This window comes from Dendropsophus ebraccatus, chromosome 15 (genome assembly GCF_027789765.1).
Source record: "Dendropsophus ebraccatus isolate aDenEbr1 chromosome 15, aDenEbr1.pat, whole genome shotgun sequence".
NCBI classification, from domain to species: Eukaryota; Metazoa; Chordata; class Amphibia; order Anura; family Hylidae; genus Dendropsophus; species Dendropsophus ebraccatus.
In genome coordinates this window covers 49,044,175-49,058,032 of record NC_091468.1, presented here as the reverse complement: position 1 = coordinate 49,058,032, position 13,858 = coordinate 49,044,175, and the positions used below count along the sequence as shown (strand labels likewise).

General features: G+C 41.8%; 1 protein-coding gene across 5 annotated transcripts in view; it reads right to left on the bottom strand.

Moving 5' to 3' along the window:
- The window catches only part of PLCB4 (phospholipase C beta 4), a 271,807-nt gene that overhangs the window by 182,820 nt on the left and 75,129 nt on the right, over nt 1-13,858 (bottom strand). Inside the window, exon 1 of one of the 5 annotated variants that reach the window (XM_069955432.1) lies at nt 7,347-7,361. The exons of the other annotated variants lie outside the window; for them this stretch is intronic. The gene's annotated coding sequence lies outside the window, so the exon portion shown is untranslated. Of the gene's footprint in view, nt 1-7,346; nt 7,362-13,858 lie in introns of those variants that run through there. 5 annotated transcript variants of the gene reach the window in all.

The following is a 13,858-nucleotide window of genomic DNA, read 5'->3' as shown; positions in this document are numbered from 1 at the left end:
ATACAGTATATCCTCTGAAGGAGAAATAAGTAGGCAAAAGTAAAATTTACTTGAAAGATCAGCTACAAGAAGAAGTCCCAGACCAGTGCCTTTTTATATTAAAGGGGTTATCCAGCGATAACAAATCAACTGGTGTCAGAAAGTTATATAGATTTGTAATTTACTTCTATTTAAAAATCTCAAGTCTTCCCCTACTTATCAGCTGCTGTATGTCCTGCAGGAAATGTTTTCTTTTCAGTCTGACACAATGCTCTCTGCTGCCACCTCTGTCCGATACATAAACTGTCCAGAGCAGGAGGGGTTTTCTATGGGGATTTGTTGCTGTCCTGAACAGTTCCTGTCTCGGACAGAGATGTCGGCAGACAGCACTGTGCCAGACTTAAAAAAGAATGCATCACCTCCTGTAGGACATACAGCAGCTGATAAGTATGGGAAGACTTGAGATTTTTAAATAGAAGTAAATTACAAATCTATATAACTTTTTGACAGCAGTTGATTTGAAAGAAAAATATTTTTGCTGGATAACCCCTTTAACCCCTTAACTACACAAGACGTACATTTAAGCCCTCACTGCCTGGACCTTAACGCAGGAGGAAGTAAATGTATGCCCTGGTGCGGTCCCGGGCTATGGAGCGGGCTCACGAGCTGAGCCCGCCCCATAGCAGTCCGTCCGCCATTAACCCCTTAAACGCCGCGATCGCGCTGCGACTGCATCGTTTAAGTATAAGTGACCGGAGCATCTCTGGTCACTTAGCAATCAGGAGGGTCCCGATCGCATTTCCTGACTGCCGGAGGTCTCTTACCTTCCTCCGTGCAGTCTTCTGTTCGGCACAGGCAGGCTAAATCAGAAGATCACAGATAACACTGATCCCTGCAATGCTATGGCATAGCAGGAATCAGTGTTACTTATCCAATATATGTAAGTGATAGTTTCCTAAGGAAACTATAAAAATGTAAAAAAATAAATCCATAAATGTTTTACAAAATGCCCCAAAGCCCCTCCCCCAATAAAAGTGAAAATCACCCCCCCCTTCCCATTTCATACATAAAACACATAGAAAGTAATAAAATTAATTAACATATTATATATCGTAGCATGCGTAATCGTCCGATCTATTAAAATAAAACATTACTATTCCCGCACGGTGAACGGCGTGAACAAAAAGCGGTAAAAAAAGCAGAGATTGCTTTTTTTTAATGCCATTTTTTGTATAAAAAAATAATAAAAAATATGCCTTAAAAGAGCCAACAATCCTAAATCAGGTAAATTAAGTTTAAATGCAGTCTTCTAAGCATAAACCCAGCACCACAGGTGAGGGGTCAGTATCGTCTGGGGGGACAGGATACTCTCAGTTCTCTCCTGAACATAGACAAAACCCTACATGGACTTATATTAAATTTTCCATATTGCACCCAGGATACGGCAAGAGAATTTGTCTTCTTGGATTCATCTAATCAGAAATATTTGGCCAGCTTTCCGCTTCTCATGCCAGTACACTTAGACGTCCTCCTCATTACATTCGACTAAAGTGACTTATGAATCCACTGCTGTCAGGGCTCAGCAATACATGCATGTGGATGGACGCTATGCGAAGAATTGACTGTGATAAAGACGCAGGACCTGAAATGAACGGAGAATACTGGTTCACACTGATACTACTAGAGGCATCATGTCATTGTACACTGCACATCATCTCATCTACTATAACCTACTCCAAAGGCTACAATGCTTGTATAGGATCTCCGCTGTGGACGGACTCTACTTAGCAACCACTTTAGGATCAGAAATTCAATAGTTAATTGTTAGAAGCATATGTAATCTAAAACCACAGCTGACCAATCTGGGAAACGTGAAGGTCCCCTGGTTGCCCTAAATACGCTTTATATAACTGTTTATGGAAATTGAGAGTCTGTACATGGGATGGACAAAGCTGTTATAAAACATATGTTATTCTCTAAAGTGTTCATGGTGAAGCTACAGAGAATATGGAGTCACCAGATTTTATGCAAAATATCTTGATCCCGATAGACTCTATCACCTGTTCTACATATGGCTTCCTTTACCAGGTCATTTGGTACAATGTCTCTTTTTCCACCTGCTCTCATCTACGTTCTTCAGTGCTCGCCCATCTCAGTATAGTTATTACTGCAATTTCCGGCTACCGTATATACTGCATACTGTTTGTACTCCATACTGTATCACTTTCTTTACTGCATCACTTTATACCTTTTTAGTCCCCATTTAACATATTCTCCTACCCTAAGACTGATATGAAATAAATTTAAAGGAGAATCATTATGGGCAGGGGGTGGTGGGAAAAACACTATGCTTAACGCTCCTAGTGCACATGCTGCGCCACATCAAGGAACACTCGGTCCCCACCAGCTGTCATCTTCTTCCAAGTTCCAGATACGACCTGGGATCCACGTCACAGACTGATGGGATTTATCCAACTCAGCCAATCAGTGACTGGAGTATTCCAAGGAGTATTCCAAGGCATATTATTTTTTACTATGCGCAGGAAGGTGTTAAATAGAAGAATAACCTATATGTCCTTTCATTGCTCCCCCCTTTGCCATTAATATTACAGAGCGTCTGTCCTGTATGGCACTTCTGGGGTCATGGTCACTACTTGGAATAGCCTGCCTAGCCAATCGGTGGCCGCAGCAGTGCCTTTCTATAGCCATGTACCAATTTAGTTTGTACATTAGGGGCATTCCCAATGAACATGATAAACATGAGTATGAGTAAGCCAGTCTTAAATAAAGCCCTGCCCCCTTTTTCCCCATCCGTGTTTACTAAGAGGTACATGCGCTATACGCCCAGCACAGGTATTGTGCAAAATCTACACCCGATCTAAAGCAGGTGTAGTTTTTTGCCTGGTCTACGCCTGTTTCGAGCCATCAACCTTCATAAATCAGACATGGGAGGCGGCCACGCATCCTCCCTGCCTTGTTACGCCCCCCTCCTACCCGCCCATGCAGTGCGCCGGAGACACGGCAGGCCTAAGCCAGGGAAAACGGACGAATCTGCCCTCTTTTTTTCATGGCGTATACCAGGGGCACATAATGGTCAATCCCCCCAATGTGAACTCAGCCTTATCTATACTACACTACCTTCTATTCTCTATGAGGCTTTTGGTCTTGTCCACATTAAACCATTCTTTTTCTGCTTATTTCTTTCCCATTTTCTTTTTTTCACTATTCTATATACCGTCCTAAAGACAACACACACAAAATAAATCCTCTACCTTCTAAAAATAGAAAAACAAAACCATATTAAGGGTCCACACCGAGACCAAATTGTTAGCATGATAAGAAAATCTACATGAGCATTTAACGAAACAAAAAAACCCTACAGTAAATAAATTCTTCATCAACCTACTGTCTCACCTGAAAGAATTAGCGGCGGTAATAACCTAGAAATTATAGCACAGCTCACGAATCTTCTGAACAAAAGTATAAACTGCATTCTAAAAATATTTAAGCTGAATCTAAAAAAAGCCAGCGGTGCTGACACAAACACACGCAGGCGGCGGCCTGAGAAAATCCCCAGATTGCCGGAGAGAGCATGAAGACAATTTTAAAGGAATCCAGGAACAAGTATTTCAATCCTGGGAGATTAGTGCAGCGTATTCTATGTATCAGCATCAGCGGATTCTGGCTCTTGATATGTATTGATCTGCGTTGGATTAAAGTCGTGTTCTACTTAATTATATTAAAGTGTCCTGCGATCCGGATGTGTCTAGTTTTCACAGAACACACCGAGACCTTAGGCACATCTTTTTCTAATGATTGCGTCCATTCAAAAATTCCAAAAAATTAGGACTACATACGCTCGTAAGCAGTTTTTCATGGTCCTGCTGTAGAAAAAAAATGTGGAGCCAAACGCATGCCTCCCTAATGGAAGACGTCTTTTTTTTTTTTTTTGCAGCATTTTCTTTCTTGGTGAAATTTAGCCATTGTACATGGGAAATAAGCCAAGAGTTCTTTTAATCAAGAGATTAGCAAATACTATAATAGGTAAATAGATACAAAAAAGAGCTGCTTACACTTGATGGCAGTTAATCCATTGTTATTTACGCGGGTGGAAATGCCGATAACTGATCTTATCCATACTGTATCATGTAGACAGTAGCATACAACATTTTTTTGAAGAACTGGCTTAAAGTGACACTGTCACCTCCTTTTTGCATTCTGACTTCTCTACATAGGTGTAAAGGGTAAATTTAGCGTTTTTCATACGTTATTTTATATCATACGTCATGGTGCTTGTTCAAGTAAAAAGTCATCTTTTATCAACTGCAGATTGTGTTAAGTGGGCGGGGCATCGCGGCATTAGCACCACTTAGCCCCGCCCACAACACCACAGTTGGCCCCACCCCCTCACCGGCCATTGGAACAGGCTGGCCCCTTTACGTCGACCAACCAATGGGTGTCAAGGGGGCGGGGCCAATGGTGCTAATGTCGTGAGGCAACGCCCACTTAAAGGGAACCAATCACACACAAATTGGCCATAAAGATAAGGAAACGTGCTGGTACATCAGCCAGCACGCTTCCTAACCATCCCCCTGTCCCCTCCGTCCCATGAACATTCAGCCCGCAAAGTTAGTTTAATAGTGTCCCGCGCTGTATGCAAATTACCATGTAAGTAGTCAAGGTGGGCGGGCGGCTGGTCAAGTAGTCCCGGTGGGCGGGGGCTTCGTCATGTAGTCACAGGCTCCTGGGCCGCCTCCGGTGCTGTAATCACGCCCCTCCGGGCGTGTTGTAAAGCGGCTCCTGGTGACGTCACTCGGGGGGGCCGGCATTGCACGTCGGCCACGCCGACGTCTTTACTAAGCTGCGCATGCGCAGTGCAGCCTGAGAAGACGCTGCTGTACTGCACTTGCGCGGCGTAGTACAGCAGCGGCTTCACCCACTGTACTGCGCACGCGCAGCTTAGTAAAGACGTCGGCGCGGCCGACGTGCAATGCCGGCCCCCCCGAGTGACGTCACTAGGAGCCGCTTTACAACACGCCCGGAGGGGCGTGATTACAGCACCGGAGGCGGCCCAGGAGCCTGTGACTACATGACGAAGCCCCCGCCCACCGGGACTACTTGACCAGCCGCCCGCCCACCTTGACTACTTACATGGTAATTTGCATACAGCGCGGGACACTATTAAACTAACTTTGCGGGCTGAATGTTCATGGGACGGAGGGGACAGGGGGATGGTTAGGAAGCGTGCTGGCTGATGTACCAGCACGTTTCCTTATCTTTATGGCCAATTTGTGTGTGATTGGTTCCCTTTAATACAATCTGCAGTTGATAAAAGGACACTTTTTACCTAAACAAACACCATGACGTATGATATGAAATAAGGTATGAAAAACGCTAAATTTACCCTTTACACCTGTGTAGAGAGGATATTTTCTTATTTCAATACTATATAATAAAAGAATATGCACGAAGATTTGGTGAGTGCCGCATGATCATTTTCTCTACAACCTCTGCTATTTATGGACTGTTTTATTGCTACATGCAGAGCATGGCAGCAGTGCTAAAAAGGACCCAAGGTGAGCAGCCCCATCGCTTGTATGCGGAATGATAGAGATCGGAGTTCATATAACCTGCTGACCTGCTATTTGCCCTTCAAAGGAGCAGTTCAGCAAAAAAAAAAAAATAATAATCTATCTAAAATCAACTGGTGCCAGAAAATGCCAGAGATTTGTAATTTACTTCTATTAAAAAATTTTTTAAAAAGTACCGGAAAACTTGAGTTTTTTTAATGCAAGTAAATTACAAATCTCTGGCACTTTCTTGAATCATTTGATTTGGGGGAAATAAATAAAAGCCTAAAGCTTTAACACATTTTTTTTCAGGTGACGTGTGTACATGAGGAGCAGCACTATTTGTGGCCATTATATAATTTAATAACATATTCGGCATCATCTGTAATTTTCAGTTCTTCTAGAGCTGGTGGGATGGGCCCAGTCTCTTATAGTCACTATGAACTATGTAAAGTGTGTTAAACCAACTGAGACTATAGCGAATGTTCATCTGATTCATTTCATAACATATTTTTTACATGGTTGGAGTAACATTTGTCTGACACACAGCTTCTAAATCCCCAACATACACATTATGGGGGAGATTTATCAAACATGGTGTAAAGTGAAACTGGCTCAGTTGCCCCTAGCAACCAATCAGATTCCACCTTTCATTCCTCACAGACTCTTTGGAAATTGAAAGGTGGAATCTGATTGGTTGCTAGGGGCGACTGGGCCAGTTTCACTTTACACCATGTTTGATAAATCTCCCCCATAGATTTTTCTATATTCATTTGATAATAAAAATTGTTTACCTGTAGGTTCTAACCACTATAAAGATATAATAAAATATTATCTAGCCAAGAATTAAAAACCTATTAGAAAAAAAAAGGTACTCAAGAACAGAAACTCACTTAAAGGATTCCCCAGAAAGTAATTGCAATGAATATTTAAAGGAAATTTCCATTGAACGCTGATTACATAATACTATATATTATTAGCAAAGAAGCCTACATAGAGATTTTGGCCCCAACAGGTGACGCATGACCAGAAATCACCATGACCGTGGCCACATCCATGATCCAACATGAGATCCCATAAAAAAAAAAACTAGAGATCGGAGAGCGGTTGGGGAAAAACAATATAAAATGCCACAGCTATAGTATACAGAGATGCAGTAAATTTAGTATGATGCTTTACGACCACTCCAAAACCACAGAAGTAAACATCACATCCCCAATCACTTATTCTGTACATCTGGCCACCAGTAAAATATGGTTTAAAGTGCCATGAGTACTCTATGTATCCATTAAGTGAATGGTGCAGGCTCATGTGATTTCTCTTAATCTTCTGGTTTTAGAATCTTAGTCACTAAGAGCCAATGAAATCATTCTGTTTGGCGTGTTAGATTAAAACATCCAATAACTGTTGCAGAATAGTCAAGAAAATGTAGAAGACCGCACTTCCAAAAAGAATATCCACTTTATTCATACCAATGCAACGTTTCGGCTCTATGTGTGTAGCCTTTCTCAAGCAGTGATACTAAACACTTCAATGGCATAGTATATATGCATGTGTACATAATTACCATTCATCAATCAATCATGTGGAGAAAATGTAAATATTGTGAATAATATGTGATCAATAATAAAGACAAAGTGCATCCAGGAATATTGTCATGTCAAAATAACATGAGACCACACTCTCATGGTCATAAGTTGTGATCATCACAAGAACAGTGCAGCAAGTCAAGCATAAACATCATGAGGTGACACTCACAGCTGTGAAATTAATAGTAAACAAAACAAAGGTACATACATACAAGGCGCCAAGGCAAGGAATCCACATAGAGAGGACATAACCGGGAACGCTGGCGCCGCCCGCTGCTGACGTCACACAATGCGTACTGTGTCCGGATCACAGCAGTTAAAGGGGTTATCCAGCGAAAATCTTTTTCTTTCAAATCAACTGGTGTCAGAAAGTTATATAGATTTGAAATTTAATTCTATTTAAAAAATCTCAAGTCTTCCCATACTTATCAGCTGCTGTATGTCCTGCAGGACATAGCCAGTGTGAATAAGGACTTTGTCTCTGCACTCCCCTCCCTTGGCAATATTCCATCAGGAAGCTCCTGCTTTCCTTTTTTTGGTATATCAGAGGCATCCATTTATTGTGTAGGCCCCTCACTATGCTTTATACCAAGACCATAAAAGTGATGGGAACAGATGGCAAGGGAAAATGGCTACCGAGCAATCATGTGACTTTTTGGGGAGTTGGGTTAACCTAGTAAACATTTTTTTTTACACCTAGATCAATTGTATTGACTACAAACACTTTCAATACCGAATTTTCTGCAGATCTGAAGAAAAAAAATAGGCCATTTCCCATTTTCTAGGTGGAAATTAAATGAACTGTGACTATTCTGGTAATCCTCTCCTCTGTGATCAGTGGGGGTGACAGTGGTCAGTCCTTACTTGTTGAAAGGACAGATACCAAGGTCTCCTTTTTTATAGCACCCCCAACAAAATATAAACAAAAAAATATTATATGCCTCAGCCCCTGGTCTCCTCCATGTCATACTGCCCTCTCTTCTGCAGTTTCTACTGAGCTCCAGTATTAGCTCCGCCTACAGGGGCGGGGCTAACATCAATGTAGCATTCCAGCCAGCCTATGGGAAGGACAACTGCCCCTGTGATCATGTTCAGTGGAAGGAACAGGAAACAGATATTGAACGTGACATCACGTAAACAGGAAGTAAACAAATCACAAACAGAGTGGTCATGTGGCTGAGCCTAAAATCACAAGAGGAACTAGAAATAAATAATGAAAGTATAGAACAAAAAGCACCTAAAGAAGTCAATGAAATGCTAGTTTATTGAAAATTTCCAGGCAACCCCTTTAAAGCGACTCTGTACCCACAAGCTGACCCCCCCCCCCCCCTCCCAAACTGCTTGTACCATCAGAGAGCTGCTTTTAATCCAAGATCTGTCCTGGGGTCCGTTCGGCAGGTGATGTAGTTATTGTCCTAAAAAACAACTTTTAAACTTGCAGCCCTGTGTCAAGTTGGTGTGGCCTAGAGTGTCTATGCCCTAGGCTTGCACCGCCTCTCCGTCCCTCCCCCCTTCCCTCTTCATCATTAGGAATGCCCCTAGAACAATTTCTCCTATTCATCACCTGTCTGAACACGGCACATGTGCTGGATCGTTAAGGCACCTGTACGCTGTTCGGACAGGTGATAAATAGTAAAAATTGTTCTAGGAGTATTCCTAATGATGAGGAAGGCGGGGAGGAGGGACGCCGCAATCATAGGGCACAGACAGTTTTTAGGACAATAACTGCATCACCCGCCAAAGGGACCCCAGGACAGATCTTGGATTAAAAGCAGCTATCTGAAGGTACAAGTGGTTTGGGGGGGAGGGGGGCAGATTGTGGGTACAGGGCACAATCCAGACTCAACAAGTATCAAAGTCAGCAGGTGATTACACTCCAGGCTCCTGTGTAGACTAGAACCGTCACCCACTATACTGCAGAAGACAGGGTAAGTACTGATCCCACATACGCGCTATTCTGTACAGAATTTATAGTATATATTTTTTATTTGTCCGAGTCCGTCATTAAATAAGAAATATGTTTATTATTAAAATACAACTTGGCTGTAGTCCTAGCCTGTCAATGACATCGTCTAGCACCATGACTGAGATGCCATTTTTAGCTGTGCCCTCTCTTTCCTCCTCTTTTGTCAATGGCACAGCCTGTCAGCCTTCACCGGACAAACCTCAATGCCACAATATTAAGGGCGGACAGGAATTTTAAAAAAATGATGTGATCATGAAAAAAGAAAAAAAAAAGTTAGAAGTTTCCCTTCCCACACTAGAAACTATTTATAAAATTTACTAACCCACTAAAGCACATGTAACAAATTATTTCTTTTATGGTGTAATTTTAACCCTTTAGTAAAAAAATCAACTGTTTCCTAAATTGTCCTTTGATTCTCATAGATAAAGCTCCATCACTGGGATTTTGTACAATATTAAAAGGAGTACTCCGGAGGGGCATTTTTTTTCTTTAAATCAACTGATGTCAGAAAGTTATACAGTAAAAAAAAAAAAAAAAAAGAAAAGATGAGACAAACTCAACTCTTTCAGTACTTAAAAGCTGCTGTATGTCCTGCAGGAAGTGCTGTATTCTTTCCAGTTTGACACAGTGCTCTCTGCTGCCACCTCTGTCTGTGGCAAGGACTGTCCAGAGCAGTAGGGGATTTTCCACTGTTCTATACAGTTTCTGACAAGGTAGCAGCAGAGAGCACCGGAAAGAATACACCACTTCATGCAGGACGTACAGCAGCTGAAAAGTACTGGAATACTTGAGTATGTTTGGTTAAATAGAAGTAATTTACAAATCTGTACAACTTTCTGGCATAAGTTAAAGGAGAAGCCCGGCCATTTTTAAAATACGGCAGCCGGCAAGGGGGAATTTGATCAGAAGTACGAGCGTACCTCTCCCTGTGCCCGTGGTGAGGGTCAGGACCAGCCGCGGACCCCCGCCGGAAGGCATTTTCCCCGAGTTTTGATGACATCCCGTCCCGCCCCAGTCACTGACTGGTTGAGCAGCCAGTCCATCAGGTGGATCATGACATAACATCAGTGGACATCCCGGAGCCCAGCGGAGATCCCAAGGCTGTTCCGGCCGCTCATCATGGACACGGGTGATTTCATACTTCTGATCAAATTTGCCCCTTCCCCTGCCAGATTAGAGAAGTGGCCGGACTTATCCCTATATTAGAAAAGAAAAACATTTTCTCTGGAGTACCCCTTTAAGATTATGATACTGCAATAGTATTTATCCAGGTATCCAGTCAAAGGGACTGTGTTCTTAATGCAACTTTATAAATTGCAGCCGATCCAGCGGTCAGTGATGTGTATGGCCTTGGAAACCATGGGTGATCATGCAGCCATGCATCCATATAGTATTTTACGGTTATTTTTTACTAAGATTTATTATCTATACCAAGGGTCAGAGATACTTTTATGATCGCTGAGACCCCCAGCTTGACTGAAGTGGCGGTCGAATATGAGCTCCGCATTCAAAATCTACGAGACTGACAGACACGGGTGAGAACAGCGCAAATTGTTATCGAACAATCCTGTAAACAAGTACTTCTTCTTTTATTGCTTGGTGGTTAACGTTATGCTCGTTTGCATAAGGAGATTATGGCGGGGAACGCAGGTATGTTACTCCTGTATATACAGCCTCTACAGTCATATCGTTTCCTCAATCCAGTCCTCCTGCCGCTGTCTATGGAGAAACAATGAGCCGGCGGAACGGCAGGAATACGTTTTCATTTGCATGACACAGAAGTTATTTAAACACAAAGCAAAGAGCTCTCACCGGGGGGACTCCCTGTCAAGACCCAGAGACTAAGCAGCAAGTGTCAAATTATGCCTAACAAGCATTACAGATTTAAGATGATACTCTATGAAAACAAAGGCCTTGTGGGACTATAACTATCATACTGATGGAAAAGGAACATTCTGCCGCTATGGCGCAGCGTTTAAAGAGAACATCCAGTGTTCTGCATCTGTGGCATTAGAGAGGGATTTAGTATTCAGTCTGCAATTTAGTTTTAACTGCTCCAAAGCATCTAAAATAAGGGGGTGATCAATGTCCGAACAGGTCAATATTACTGTGTAATATACATAATGGGGGAGACTTGTCAAACTGGGGTAAAGTGAAACTGGCTCAGTTGCTCCTAGCAACCAATCAGATTCCACCTTTCATTCCTCACAGACTGTTTGGAAAATGAATGGTGGAATCTGATTGGTTGCTAGGGGCAACTGAGGCAGCCATGTTTGATAAATCTCCCCCTATGCTCCCTTATAACCTGGTCCATATAGTCCACCCTTTTATTATTTCCCTTCTTATAATCTTAGGATAGATATATGTTTATCCCAGACAGGTTTACATTCAGTTATTGTAGATTTATTTACAACATTTATCTGCTGGAGGTTTGTTCTAAGTATCTACTACTCTTTCAGTAAAGTAATATTTTCTCATGCTGCTTCTGATCTTTCCCCCAACTAACCTCTCACTGTGCCCTCTTGTTCTTGAGTTCAGTTTCTTATTAAAGGGGTTGTCCAGCGAAAATCCTTTTCTTTCAAATCAACTGGTGTCAGAAAGTTTTCCCATACTTATCAGCTACTGTATGTCCTGCAGGAAGTGGTGTTTTCTTTTCAGTCTGACACAGTGCTCTCTGCTGCCACCTCTGTCCATGGAAGGAACTGTCCAGTGCAGTAGAGAATCCTCATAGAAACCTCTCCTGCTCTGGACAGTTCCTTTCTGGAACAGAGGTGGCAGTAGAGATCACTGTGTCAAACTGGAAAAAAAAATACTTCCTGCAGGACATACAGCATCTGATAAGTACAGGAAGACTTGAGGTTTTTTTTTCAATTCTGTATTTTATTGTAAAGTAATTGCAGGGACTTGAGATTTTTAAATAGAAGTAAATTACAAACTGGAATGGTGCAAAACTGTCGGGCTTGATTGACAGCCGTGGAGAGATACGTGCTGCCATTTCCCTGGCTTTATCTTGAGATGGCAATGGTACTCAGGAGTGATCAGTAAATGTTGACGTGCCCGTCATAGGGGCGATCTGATCACAATGTACAAACATATGAATGGACAGTACTCCTCGGGCTGTAACCATGACAAGGGGGCATCCTCTACGTCTAGGGGAAAGACGATTTCACCATCAGCACAGACACTGATTCTCTACTGTACGAGCAGTAAGACTGTGGAACTCTCTGCCAAATGATGTTGTCATGGCCGATTCAATAAATAAGTTCAATGGAAGCCTGGATGCTTTTCCTGAACAATATAATATTACAAGTTATGGGCATTAGATTTCCGGTGATACGTTGATCCAGGTATTATTCTGATTGCCATTGGAGTCAGGATTTTTTTTTTTTTTAATGTGATGGGGAAATGGCATCTGCCTCATAAGAGGTTTTGCCGTCAGCATAGTTTTTATGTGCTTTTTTTTTTTTTTTTTTTTAATAGGGTTCTTTCCCTATTGTAGTCAATAAAGAGCCATGGAAATAAAAAAAATAAAAAATAAAAAATAAAAAAAAAAAAACTGCAGTGATTAAAAAAAAAAAAAAAACTACAGTGTGTTTGACACCATCTTTATACTGATAACAACTAAGTGCTATATATACTGAATATAGTTTGTGTATATAGAGCTTCTGGGGCCACATCTGCAGGCATAGGGAATGGGCAGGGGGTTCTAATTGCTTGTCTATATGAGAAGGATAAGTATATTGATCCCTATGGAAGTATCTTATGAATATGGATGAGCAACTATCATCATGCATGAAGACTGTAATTTCCGCCACTAGAAATGCTGTCTTTTTATTGTCTCATATTATAAGTCAATAAACAGGAAAGAACTCATTAAAGTCTGAAGAAACCATATAAATAATGCTATTAATTCCAGGAAAGTACCAACCTACACTGTAGTCAAAACGATTTGTGAAGCGGATACTTCTAAGTTCTAACAATACTCCGAACACATTCACGTCATCATTTTGATTCCCAAAAGGGGGGGAAAAAGGGGAAATAAAGAAGTCAATAAATCGAGCTGAAGATGATTTATGGCGCTGTGATGATCCCATACGAGTGCTGAAAAAAAGCCTTGAGAAACAAAGGGAAACATATGTTTTGTTGTGTTTTTTTTTATATATTTGTTTTATGTTTTCAGAGTATAACAAAATGAACCACAGGCATGTCACAGCGTGAGCAGAGACATTTCCATTCACTCTGCCAATAGTGGTTCACATAATATCAGTTTTAATTCGAAATTCAAGGCAACACAAAGAAGGCAGCGTCTACATTGTGGAAATCAAGTATATGGTGCAATTTGTCTTCTAGATGTTGTGACTTCTATAGTGTCCCCATACAGGTGGCTGCAGGTATCTAGAATGTAGCGCACTTTACTTTGTGGAGTTTCTGTAAATAGTCTTGATTTTTTTTATGTTACTCTCTTCCATCTGCTCCTTGTTTTGGCTAACCTAATGTTTAGCATGGAGAGGAGGCAGATGGTGGAGGTGTGCATAAGAGTTGGAGACTTGGAGACATGCTCGAGTCCATCTGAACCCGAACTTTCGGCATTTGATTAGCGGTGGCTGCTGAGTTGGATAAAGCCCTAAGGCTATGTGGAAAACATGGATATAGTCATTGGCTGTATCCATGTTTTCCAGACAACCTTAGAGCTTTATCCAAGTTCAGCAGCCCCAGCTAATCAAATACCGAACATTCGGGTTTGGATGGACTCG